This window comes from Triticum dicoccoides, chromosome 4A (genome assembly GCF_002162155.2).
Source record: "Triticum dicoccoides isolate Atlit2015 ecotype Zavitan chromosome 4A, WEW_v2.0, whole genome shotgun sequence".
NCBI classification, from domain to species: domain Eukaryota; kingdom Viridiplantae; phylum Streptophyta; class Magnoliopsida; order Poales; family Poaceae; genus Triticum; species Triticum dicoccoides.
This window is the reverse complement of record NC_041386.1, coordinates 8,393,643-8,406,350: the sequence shown is the minus strand read 5'-3', so window position 1 is coordinate 8,406,350 and position 12,708 is coordinate 8,393,643.

Below are 12,708 nucleotides of genomic sequence, written 5' to 3'. Positions count from 1 at the left end.
GATTCATAGGATAGAATGCTATAAGATTTTTTCCCCATGTAATCATGTGTTAATTGGCAATCTAGCATCCACCCAACTTTTTTTCACTTCCTTTGTTTTTCATGTGTCAAACACTCTGGTTATTTTTAGGGGAACACTGTGTTGATGCTATGGGATTCAAGTGGACATGCCACTCCAATCCTCTATTTTTCCTTACGAAGAGAGTACTTGCTGCTGCAAGAGCACTGTGTTAATGATGTGTTGCTGCAAGAGCCGCCTATATTAATTAACCATGCTCTAAAAAGGTGGACCAACTTTGGATATACTAGTAGCACTAGGTTAGTAGGTGACCTTGCGCTTGGCTCTTCTCCTCTTCCGAAAGTCGAACAATAATGATGGTACTACAATAGTACTTCTGGCAATCTGACACCAAATGAACTGCTGCATGTCCACCGCTTGTAAGCAAAAGTTTCTCCTCGTGCTACGAGCCACCGCGCATGTTGACGAGACACATCAAAGTTATTTAGTACTCTCTCCAAAAAAGGCTGACCATGTCCATGACTACCATCCCATGCTCCATCATTGAGTACGTGCACTATTCACATGCCATCAAGGAGAAAAAAATATTGCATAGTACTAGGTGCCATTGAAGTGGACGATTCACTTACGCACTGCTTATCTCCATTTTCTTGCATGACACGTGCACCTTAATGCTAGATGTCCCGCGTGTTGGCAAAAGGATGAACAAAGCTCACGTAAAAAAAAGAGTGGAAGAACATAGTGTCGGTGTACTAGAGTAGGGGTACCCTAGTATCCCGAACTTGTGCACGGGCAGTCGCAGCATCCCGCGGCAAGGCTTGCCGGGTGACCGCCAAGGTCCTCCGTGGCTCCTTAGGAGCCATTCAAGAACAAAGTATCCAAACCAAGACACCACAAGACCCCGGCAAGAGGAGCTTGCCGGGAAGGCCAACCAAGGCAAGGCGCTTAAGGAGACAAGACCCCGGCAAGAGGAGCTTGCCGGGAAGGCCTCACAAGGCATCTCAAGGAACTTGCCGCGGCGCGCCTCGCGTCCCGGCAAGGCCCGGTGAGCGACAAACTCCCGGACGCGACAAGACAACGACCGCGGGAAGGCGCTTGCCGCGGCAAGCCACCACTCTGTGCCCGCCCTCCAGCACATCCACCAACGTGTCGCTCTGGGACCCTTCCAGACGTGCGTGGCGGGAGGCTGTGCAGCCAGCGGTGCGCAGTGGCGAGCGGCGTTGACAAGATTGCCATCGTGGCGAGCGGTGGCGTCCCTGACGGTCCCTTTTGCACTATTTAGGCGACACAGACGGGCATTTAATGCCCTTGTCCCATGCCGTCAGGGTTAGGTATGATACACTGTAGCAGGGAGCTGTACCTACCGCAACACCTTTCCATTTTTACCCTTCGTCTCCGTTGCCACCTGTCAGTGACCCCTTGATCATATAAAAGGAGGCCCATGTGCAACGTAGAGGGGGTTTCGGAGAAAGAGAACACTGAGGCTCGGTCTCGTTAGCCGCTGGTGTGTACTGTAGCACTCCACGCTCCCGAGCAAGAACTCAATACAAACCACAAAGCAGGAGTAGGGTTTTACACATCCGTGCGGCCCGAACCTGGGTAAACTGCTCGTGTGCTTCGCCTCGATCTGCTCTTCGTGCGACCTCCGCCCCCGCCGAACCGAAAGGGACTCGGTCCGCCGGTCCCATAGGTGTTCGTGGATTAGTCCCCCGACATCTTTGGCGCGCCAGGTAGGGGGCGTCGAGGTTGTGTGAACCAGATCCGGCATTCACGCGAGCTAGATTTTTGTCACCTTCATCAACATGCCGCCGAAGAAGAAGGCTTCGGAGGCGGCTGCTCCAACCGCACCTTACCCACCACCGCCGGAGCAAACGGCTGATGGAGCAGACGCCGGCGGAAGAAAGCTCATGGTGCTGCCAGGTCCAAGGACAAGGCTGCGCTGCCCATCGGCGGCGTAGCCGGCTCCCACAACGACCGGGCGCACTCCAAGACCTCGGCGTCCGTACATGCACCGCGCCCATCTCAGGAGGCGCAGGACTGGCAGCGTCATGGTACTCACAGTACCATGCGTTTGCTGGACCAAGATCGAGCTGGTGGATCCCGGAGTGCTCAAGACCAGCATGCACGCCAACATGCTGGCACGAGCGAGGCACGATCGCCTGGACGGGATACTGCTCCTTCTAACATAGTTAGAAGTCCGAGCATATCCCGCTCCTCGCACCGTTCGCCACCGCCACCCGCCACTGCAGCAGAAGCTTTAGCGTGAGCTCAACTGCTCCTGGACTACCCTCCAACGGCGGAGAAGATCGACGACTGGAGGGCCACCATTCAGAGTCTCATCGGCTTTGCCAACGGCGACACTCAACAGCAGCCGAGCACGTCGCAGCCACGGCAAGCCAGCCAGACACGAGCCGGTGGCGACAAGACCGGTGGGGGTGCAACCAGTGTGCACTCTCCGCCCCGAAGGCCAAGATCGCCGACTCGCCGGATCCACCTCGACAACGACTCCACCGCGTCTTCAGATCCACGAGCTCGCCGCGATCAGCGCCAAGTTCTTCATGAACGACAGCAAGAAGACGCTCGTACGCGCATCGAGCGCCAAAGATAAGCGCGACGTCAGTCGGACCAGCGCGCTGGGCCCTCTGTTGACATGCATGCGCCAGGGGAACCAGGCGACTTGCCGTACGCGGTAGGTTGCCCTACGTTTACTCGTGAGCTGCGGCAAGTCCAGTGGCCCAGCATGAAGAATTTCAAGCCAGATGTACCAGAGAAGTACGACGGCAAGTCGCATCCGTCGGAGTTCCTCAGCATCTACACCATCGCGGTGCATGCTGCCGGGGGACGGGACGACAAGATCCTTGCCAACTACTTCTCGCTGGTGCTCAAACCCAACGTCAGGTCCTGGCTCATGCACTTGCCGGACAACTCCATATCCTCCTGGGCAGACCTTTGCCATCAGTTTGTTGGCGCCTTTACAGGCGGCCACAAACCTCATGGCCAAGAGAGTGACCTCCATCTGCTCGCCCAGAAGGAAGGAGAGCCCCTACGCAAGTACATCTAGAGATTCAGCCGTGTACAGCACAACATCCCAGATGTCCACCCTGCCGCGGTCATCAGCGTGTTCCATCAGAACGTGCGTAACCGCAGGATGCGGGAGGAGATGGCGATGTACAAAATCAGAGACGTCAGCGAGCTGTATGCCCTAGCCGACAAGTGTGCACATGCTGAGGAAGGGCGGAAACTCCCTGGAGAGAATGCAGGAGCAGGAGGATCTGACAGCGAGGATGCTGCCCCGGCAAAGAAGAACCGGCGGCGGAACAGGAAGAAGAAAGGCAAAGATGTGCTAGTCGTTGAGCAGTCCGGCAACAAAGGTGGCGCCAAGAAAGCCAAAGTTGGTAGCTCCGGCAAGGAGATTGCCGCATGCACCAACTGCCAGGCTGTGGCAGTCGCCGACAAGCAGGACGGCACCGACAAGCAGTACTGCAAGATCCACCACACCAAGGGCCATGACCTCCAGAGCTGCAAGAAGGTCGAACAACTTGTCCAGCAGCAAAAAGCCGAATACGGGCGACGCGACAAGGAGAGGGCCCAAGGTGGCGATGGAGAATCCAGCAAGAAGCGCACCGGCCGGGGAGGACGCCGCGGCAAGGCCAAGCAGCGGCAAGGAGACAGACCTCCCCGCGGCCGCGACAAGGATGAAGATGACGACGACGAGGAGGACATGGATGATGTCGAGACCAGTGAGCAGGAGTTCCAAAAAGCCACAGAGGTCTTGTGCGTTGATGGCGGTGCTTCTCTGCATACTTCACACCGCCAACTCAAGCAGTGGGTGCGGGAAGTCAATGCGGCGGAGCCACCCATCAAGTCAGGCAAGCTTCTGAAATGGTCCAGCACGCCTATCATCTTTGATATTGAGGACCACCCTGATCGCACAACTGCGGTCGGGTGCTTGCTGATGTTGGTTTCACCAACTATTCGCAACCTCAAGGTCACTAAGATGTTAGTTGATGGCGGGGCCGGCTTGAACCTGATCTCCTCCGCGGTACTCCAGAAACTCCAAATCCCTGACAGCGAGCTTGAAGAGACCGGCACATTCCAAGGAATCAACCCGGGAAGGAGCAAGCCAAAGGGGAAGGTCACATTGCCAGTAACATTTGGCAGCGAGTTGAACTTCAGGACTGAGAGGGTCATTTTTGACGTTGCCGATATTCCATTGCCTTACAATGGGATACTTGGCCGTCCAGCACTCGCCAAGTTCATGGCAGCCTCTCACTACGCATACAACATGCGGAAGATGCCAGGCCCGATAAGCGTCATCTATGTCCCCGGCGACAAGAAGGATGCTCTTATCTGCGCCGACAAGATCTACCGGGAAGCGGCAGCCGCAACAGATCGCAAGTCACTTGCCGCTGCAGCTCCCGGGGGGAAGAAGAAGACCAAGTCCGGCAAGAGTTCTGATGCCCACTCCGGCAAGCGCACCTCTTCGGAGTGCTGCGCTGCCGTCAAGGATGCACCATCGAGCTCCACCGGCAAGTGTAAGAAGACAATGGTAGCTCCGCCAGAGACGAAGAAGGTGTCCGCCAAGGAGGACGGCACTGGTGGTACCTTCACCATCAGTGCCACCTCGACCCTAAATAGGAAAGCGCGCTCATTGCTTTCCTGCGGGCGAATGTCGACGTGTTTGCGTGGCAACCGTCTGACATCCCCAGTGTTCCCAGGAAAGTAATTGAGCACCACCTTGCTGTTTGTCCTCATGCGCGGCCCGTCAAGCAGAAGATCAGGAAGCAAGCAGTGGAGCGCCAAGAATTCATTGCAGAAGAGATCAAGAAGTTGGAAGCAGCAGGCCTTGTCAGAGGAGTGCTCCATCCTACGTGGTTGGCCAATCATGTAGTCGTGCGCAAGGCGAATGGGAAATGGAGACTTTGTATCGATTTTACCGATGTTAACAAAGCTTGTCCCAAAGACCCATTTCCTTTGCCGCGCATTGACCAGATTGTTGACTCCACAGCCGGATGTGATTTGCTTTCATTTCTTGACGCATATTCAGGATGCCATCAGATCTTCATGGCAGAAGAGGATGAGGAGAAGACCGCATTTATTACTCCATGTGGCACGTACTGTTTCATACAGATGCCTTTCGGATTAAAAAATGTTGGTTCAACATTTGCAAGAGTAGTCCATGTCGCTCTTGAGCCACAAATACACAGAAATGTGGAAGCCTATATGGATGACATAGTGGTCAAGAGCAAGGACAAGGCAACTCTGATCCAAGATTTAGACGAGACCTTTGCAAATATGCGCAAGATCAGCCTCAAACTCAACCCAGAGAAGTGTGTGTTTGGAGTCCCCTCCGGCAAGCTTCTCGGGTTCTTCGTGTCTCAGCGGGGAATTGAAGCCAATCCCGACAAGATCAAGGCCATTGAGCAGATTGAAGCACCAAAGCGCGTCAAGGATGTACAAAGACTTGCCGGTTGCGTGGCTGCTCTCAGCAGGTTTATCTCTAGGTCTGCTGAGCGCGCCCTGCCGTTTTTCAAATTATTGAAAAAGGCAGGTCCAATGAAATGGACTCCGGAAGCGGAGGCTACGCTGCAAGACTTGAAGAGATACCTGTCCTCCCCTCCAATACTTGTCGCACCTAAGCCACAAGAGAAGTTGCTGCTGTATATAGCAGCAACCAATCAAGTGGTTAGTGCTGCGTTAGTAGCAGAGAGGGAGGCAGATGACGAGCCAGCAACCACGGCAAGCGCATCCAGCGACAAGCAAGGGGCTTCCCCGGCAAGCTCTGGTCCCGACAAAGATGGATCTGCGCAGATGCGCGAGGCGATACAAAAGAAAATGGTGCAGCGCCCAGTTTACTTTGTCACTTCCCTTCTGCAGGGGGCTAGGTCAAGGTACTCTGGCGTGCAGAAATTGCTTTTCGGCCTTCTCATGGCCTCGAGAAAGCTGCTCCATTACTTCCAAGCACATGAGATCACGGTTGTCACTCGCTTTCCACTGAAGAGGATACTACAGAATCCAGAAGCGACAGGCAGGATTGTTGAGTGGGCACTGGAACTGTCAAGCTTTCGCCTCAAGTTTGAGAGTACTTCAACTATCCAAAGCAGAGCATTGGCAGAATTCATAGCAGAATGGACGCCAACACCAGATGAAGAAATTCCAGAAACGAGCATCCCCGTCAACGAAGCAAGCAAAGAGTGGCTGATGTACTTTGATGGTGCTTTTTCGCTGCAAGGCGCCAGCGCTGGTGTGCTGCTTATCGCACCCACCGGAGAGCACCTCAAGTACATAGTCCAGATGCACTTTCCCAAGGAGCAAGCAACAAACAATACTGCAAAGTATGAAGGCTTGCTTGCCGGTCTCAGGATCGCGGCAGACCTTGGGATAAAGAAGCTCATTGTCAGGGTGACTCACAGCTTGTCATCCGCCAAGTAAACAAGAGTTATCAGAGTCCGTTGATGGAAGCTTACATCGACAAAGTGAGAAAGCTAGAAGAGCACTTTGAAGGCCTATAGATGGAGCATGTTCCAAGAGCTCAGAACGCCATTGCCGATGGCCTGTCAAAGTGCGCCGCACTTAAGTTGCCTGTGGAACCAGGGATCTTTGTACTCAAGCTGACTCAACCGTCTGTAACGCCATCAACTGGACAGAGCAAGAAGAGGAAGTCGATTTCTGGTGACTATTTGCCGGCAGAGCTTCCCAAAGCCGCCACCAAGAAGGTCCCCAAGATCAACTCCAAGAGCGCTGAGGAGCAGTCTGCTCCGGCAAGCCCTAGGGTTTGTTCTGTTGAAGCAGAAGCTCCCGGCAAGTTTTGCTCTGGCAAGCTTGCCGGGGAACGTCAAGCTCCGGCAGAGCCGCAGGTTCACGTCGTAGAAGCGGACGTTCCCGCAGCAATAGATTTGCCTTGCGCTGAGGAGCAGTCTGCTCCGGCAAGCCCTAAGGTTTGTTCCGTTGAAGCAGAAGCTCCCGGCAAGTTTTGCTCCGGCAAACTTGCCGGGGAACGTCAAGCTCCGGCGGAGCCGCAGGTTCTCGCCGTGGAAGTGAATGTTCCCACAGTAGCAAATTTGCCTTTAGTCCTTGTTGTCGAGCCACAAGCTCCAGCATGGGCACAACAGATTGTCTGTTTCCTTCAGACAGGAGAACTTCCCGAAGAGCAAGAAGAAGCGGAAAGAGTATCCCGGCAGTCAAGTATGTACCAGTTTGTCGACAAGACACTGTACAGAAGAAGACTCAACGGTGTGAAATTGAAGTGTATTCACCGGGAAGACGGACAAAAGCTGTTGGCAGAGATACATGGAGGCATATGTGGTCACCACATTGGGGCAAGAGCACTTGTCGGCAAAGCATTCCGGCAAGGTTTCTTTTGGCCGACAGCCCTCCAGGATGCAACTGCACAAGTAACCAAGTGTGAAGCGTGCCAGTTCCATTCCAAGCAGATACACCAACCAGCTCAAGCTCTCCAGACGACCCCTTTATCATGGCCATTTTTGGTCTGGGGTCTCGACATCCTCGGCCCCTTTCCCCGAGCAGTCGGGGGCTTTGAGTACTTGTACATTGCAATCGACAAGTTCACAAAGTGGCCGGAAGTGGAACCAGTGAGGAAGGTGACAGCACAGTCAGCAGTCAAGTTCTTCAGGTCGATTGTTTGCCGCTTCGGGATCCCCAACAGGATAATCACCGACAACGGTACGCAATTCACGAGCCGCACCTTCATGCAGTACGTCCAAGATCTTGGCGCTAAGGTCTGCTTCGCTTCTGTTGCTCACCCGAGAAGTAACGGTCAAGCGGAGAGGGCAAATGCTGAAGTGCTGCGCGGGCTCAAGACCAGGACTTTCAACAGGCTACACAAGTGCGGAAAAAACTGGATCGAGGAGCTGCCGGTGGTTCTTTGGTCGATCAGGACGACGCCAAATCGAGCCACTGGCCAGACACCTTTCGCTCTAGTCTATGGAGCAGAGGCAGTTATCCCCACGGAACTCGTATACGGGTCACCTCGAGTGCTCGCTTGTGATGAGCTCGAGCAAGAGCAGCTGCGACAAGATGACGCGCTGCTCCTTGAGGAAGACCGTCTTCAAGCTGCTGTGCGAGCTGCTCGCTACCAGCAAGCTTTGCACCACTACCATAGCCGCAAAGTTAACGCCATAAGTCTCGAGGAAGGCGACCTTGTTCTTCGGCGCGTTCAGTCCGCCAAGAATTCCAACAAGTTGATGCCGAAGTGGGAAGGCCCTTACCGGGTGAAACGAGTCACTAGGCCTGGCGTTGTCCGCCTTGAGACCGAAGATAGCATTCCGGTGAGCAACTCCTGGAACATTGAGCATCTTCGTAAGTTTTACCCGTAAGGCGCGGTTGCCGGAACCTGTTCCGGCAACCACCTTTTGTACAAGTCTTGCCGTTGTTGCATGTAATCCTTTGTACAAAGTCGGGCGCAGACCCCGTGCATAAGTAAAGCTCATGTGCTCCGCACATTTTGTCAATATCATGCTTTCTATTTCCTGCATATGTGATCTGACACTTTGTGCAGCACCTACTCCCCGGTAAGCAATAACGAGCCGTAAGGCTCCATATCTTTATTTTCTCTTCTTTCTTTTTTCTCAAGGAAAGGAAGGTTCCCTCGCCCACAAGTTTGCCGGGGGGGAGGAGAAGATAATGGTATGGACCAGGCGAATGGTATGGACCAGGCGTCGTTCAAGAGAGTTTCGCCTTGCCGGGAAGCAAACAACAGAAAAGCTAAGTTGCCAAAATTTGAGCAATCAGATTTTTAAAATTTTTAAGTTATCTCCCTTGAACGACCGCACTTTGTATGGAAAACCTGTGCGCGGAGGAACCAACTCGTAGCTAGTTGCGCCCTTATTTTGTTTCGAGTCCGCTCAACAACTTAAGTGAGCTGCAACTAGTTGCGACAAGGTTTCTTGCCGGTAGCGGCACCGCTAGCAGGCTGCTGACGTTCCGCACTCAGCACTCGCGGCTCAGGTGCCTGCACCGGCAAGTTCCCTAAAAGCGTAGGGAAAAAACATACAAAGGGAGGAATCAAGTAAAGGGAATAACATTGCAATCATTACCCAGAATAGAGTTATATTACAAAGATAGCTTGTCGCAGCTCTAACAGACTGTTTTCATAACATGACAAACAGCGACAAGAAAAGAAGAAATGGGCAGCCTAATCTACACGGTCGCCTTCGATCCTCTTGATCCCGCTCACCTTGTCCACAATGGGTGCGACAAGGGTCTTGAGCGCCTCCAGATCAGCATCCGGCGGCAAGGTCTTGAGGACGTTGGTGAGGTTGAGGCCCGGATTGCGGAAGGCCACCTTCACCAACACTTTCTGAAGGGCTCCCGCGCAGATTTTGCGTGACTCGTCGGCCAGCTGCTTAGGGATCTTCTCCCGGAGCCGCTGAAGGGCCGTCGCCACGCCCTTGAAGAACAAGACGAGCTTGGCGCTGGGTTGGAGGTTCTCGTCGGAGGGATACCCGAGATCCTCCATCCCCAGCTGCGCCAGCTCCCTGTCAATGTTTGTGGCAGCGTTCACAAGACTCTCCGTCCAGTGCTCCACAGTCTCCCTGAAGGCGTTCTGGGTGGCGGCAACACTTTCTAGCAGCGCCTTGTCGGCCTTGATCTCCTCCTTCAAGGCCGCCTCCTGCTTCTTGGCGCCGTCCAGCGTCTTGGTCAAAGCAGTCAGCTTCAACTCAAGACCCGTGTTGGAGTCCTTGGCGACGCTGAGCTCTTTGCTCTTCTCGGCGAGAGCGGCCTCCAGCTGCGCCACCTTCGTCTCCAACTCCTTCTTGGCGGCCTCGGCGGCGGCGACAGCATCCTCTGCTTGCTTAAGGGCTCCGCCGAGTTTTTCCTCGCGCGTGGCAAGCTCCTCCTCGTGAGCGTCAAGATTGACCTTCCACTGCGCCAGCTCGCCCTCCTCCGCGGATAGCTTCACAGCGGCAAGTCGCTGTTTCTCTTCGACTTCAGCCTTTTCGAGGAGGAAGGCCTTCTGCGCTTCGGCGAGCTGCTCCCGCTCTTCCGCCAGGGACCGGAGGGCTTCCTGGTGGAAACCCCCGAGCTCCTCCACGCGCTTCTCGATGTCTGCTCCTGCCTTCGCGACAAGCGCCTCGCGGGAGTCCAGCTTGGCTTGCCGCACGCGGTAGAGCGACAACAACTTCCGCAGCAGTCGCTCCTCCTCAGGCTTGTTGCTGCTGCTGCTCGACGCGTCAACCAGCGTCAGCCCCGCGGAGGCGAGCACCTCCCTGTCGAAGATCTCCCCCTCAACCGGCGCCCTAGAGCTTGACGCCCAGGGGAGGTTGATGAAGACGTCATCGCCAGCATTCAAATAGACGCCCGGCTAGGGCTCCTCGGAGCTTGACGCTGCGGCTTCGGCGGACGGGTCGGCGGTCGGCGTAGCGCCTGGCGCTCCTGCGGCCTCTGGGCCGTCAGTACGATCGCCAGACCCCTCGCCAGTTGCTGCGGCGGCAGCCTTGGCGGCCTCGGCGCCGGTGGGATCGCCAGCGCCGGCTGCTTCTTCGGCGGCGACCTCGGTCTCCATCTACTCCGTAGTAGATGGGTCTGACAGCCGGCAAGGGGAGAAGAGTCAAGCAAAATCCAGCAAAAACCCAGGAAGATCAAGAGAAGAAGGACCCAAGGGAAGTTTTGCAGCAAAAGGATTACCTGTGCCAGTTTCTGCAGTCAGGTTCTCCGCCGTCGGAGGGCCGCTGGCGCTGTCCCTTGCCGGGGAACCCTCCCTTGCCGGAGACTTCTCCCTTACCGGAAAGCCCTCCCTCACCGAAGGACTCTCCCTTGGCTCCTGGCGGGGCTGCTCGGCTCCTACACAAATCAATAAGCAGATATCAGCAAAGACAAGTACCCATGCATGCCTCGCAGCGGAAAGTAAATCATACACTTACGCTGGGGGCTGCTCTGGAGAAAACTCGCCGGGTCCGGCAAGGTTGTCTCGGGCGCGCCACCTGCTGTCGCAGAGGGCTCGTCCTCGATGACGATCACCGGGACCTTAGCTCCCTTTGCCGCTCTCTAGGCCATAGTCCTAAAGAGGAACAAGTTCAGAGAAAAGTGAATGAGATACAAAGCAAACAGCAAGGATTGAAGAACTACAAGTACAACAAGAGAAGCTTACTCTTCTTCTTCTTCCTCGTCGAAGCTGAACGCGGAGAAGTCGAAGTCCGGCGCGCGCCTGGCGCGAGGAGGCGGAGGAGAAGCTTCCCTTGGCCGCTTGGCGGGAGTAGTGGTGGTGGTCTGAGACGACCCCGCTCCAGCTGCTGGCGCGGCGTGAGCAGTGGTAGGAACTGAAGCGGTGGTCCGGCTAGATCCCGCTCCAGTTGCCATCGCAGCATGAGGCGCTCCCGCGGCAACGGTGTTTGCCGTGGTGGAGCGTGTCACGCGGCGCGGCGACTATTGACCCGCTTGCCGCTCCGCTACATCACCGGCCTTGCGGAGACGCCTTCTTAGTGGGGAAGAAGGTTCTGCTTGCGGCGAGCTCTCTGAAGATGAGGAGGAAGAGGAGTTGATTTCCAGCGAACCGCTCGTGTCCTTGGTGGGCTCGCTCGGCTCGGCGTCACGCCCGGCAAGCTCCTTCTTGCCGGCGGGCTCCCCTCGCTCGGCACGGCTTGCCGCTTCTGCTGCATCTGCCTCCTCCACGGTGAATCCAAATTCGCCCGCGGCTGCGGCTGCCGCTGCCTCTTCCACCCTAGTGGCAATGAGCGCCATCTCTGCATCGGTGGTGTCGCGGGTCAGGCTGTCCTTCTCGTCGGAGCGGATCGACACTTCCACCAAGTCATCGAAGAACTGCTGCACGACATCGTCCGCAGGCTCCTGCCAAGTTGGCACAATCCCATGCAAGTCGCACTCTGGCATCATTGCACGGATGCGGTCGAGCGAGGAATTGTTGCACAGCGGAACGACGCCCCCCGGCAACCTGAAAACCTCAGGATGTTGGGGGTCATACTTAAGAGCTCCTGGAGCATCGCGTTGAGCTCCAGAACCGTGAAGTTGAAGTTGAGGCCCGGCCGCAGCCTCATAATATCTGCCGCGTTCTTGAACTCCCAAGTGGGTCTCCCCCGTTCCTGCAGGGGGGCGATGCGGCGACGAAGAAAGTCTGCACCAACAGCGCCTACAGTAAGCCCGGCAAGCCTGAGGCGTAGGATCCGGGTGACAGCGATCTTCAGCCTGTCGTCTTCCGGGGCCACGTCACTCCAATCGCTGCCGCGTGCTACTGGGGTTTGGCACCGGGTGGTGAATGGCTGCGGGTTCTCCTCGTCAATCCAGCACCAGTCTGCTCTCCACTCCTCCCACTTGCCGTAGAATTCCCCCTCCAGATAAGTTTCCTTCTTGCTAGCCCTCAAGATCCAGGCGATTCCACTGGATAAAGGCTCTCCTCTCTCTACTCGGGGTATGAAGAAATGGCGGAAGAGGGCTACACTGGGGTAGACTCCGACAAAGTTTTCGCAGAGATGTGCGAAAACTGCCATGGTTAGAACGGCATTGGGGGTGAAGTCAAGGAGGTGGAATCCATAGGTATTCATGATGTCGCAGAAGAATTCAGAGAAAGGCGGGCAGAGCCCGCAGTAGAAGAACAATGCGAAGAAAGGGTATCCGTTTGGGGCCTTCTTCCAAGCGGCGGGGGGGAGTACCTTCGTGCGCGGATGCGCGCGCGTCTCCGTCGACCAGAAGAGGTAATAGTTCTCCCTCAGCTCCTTC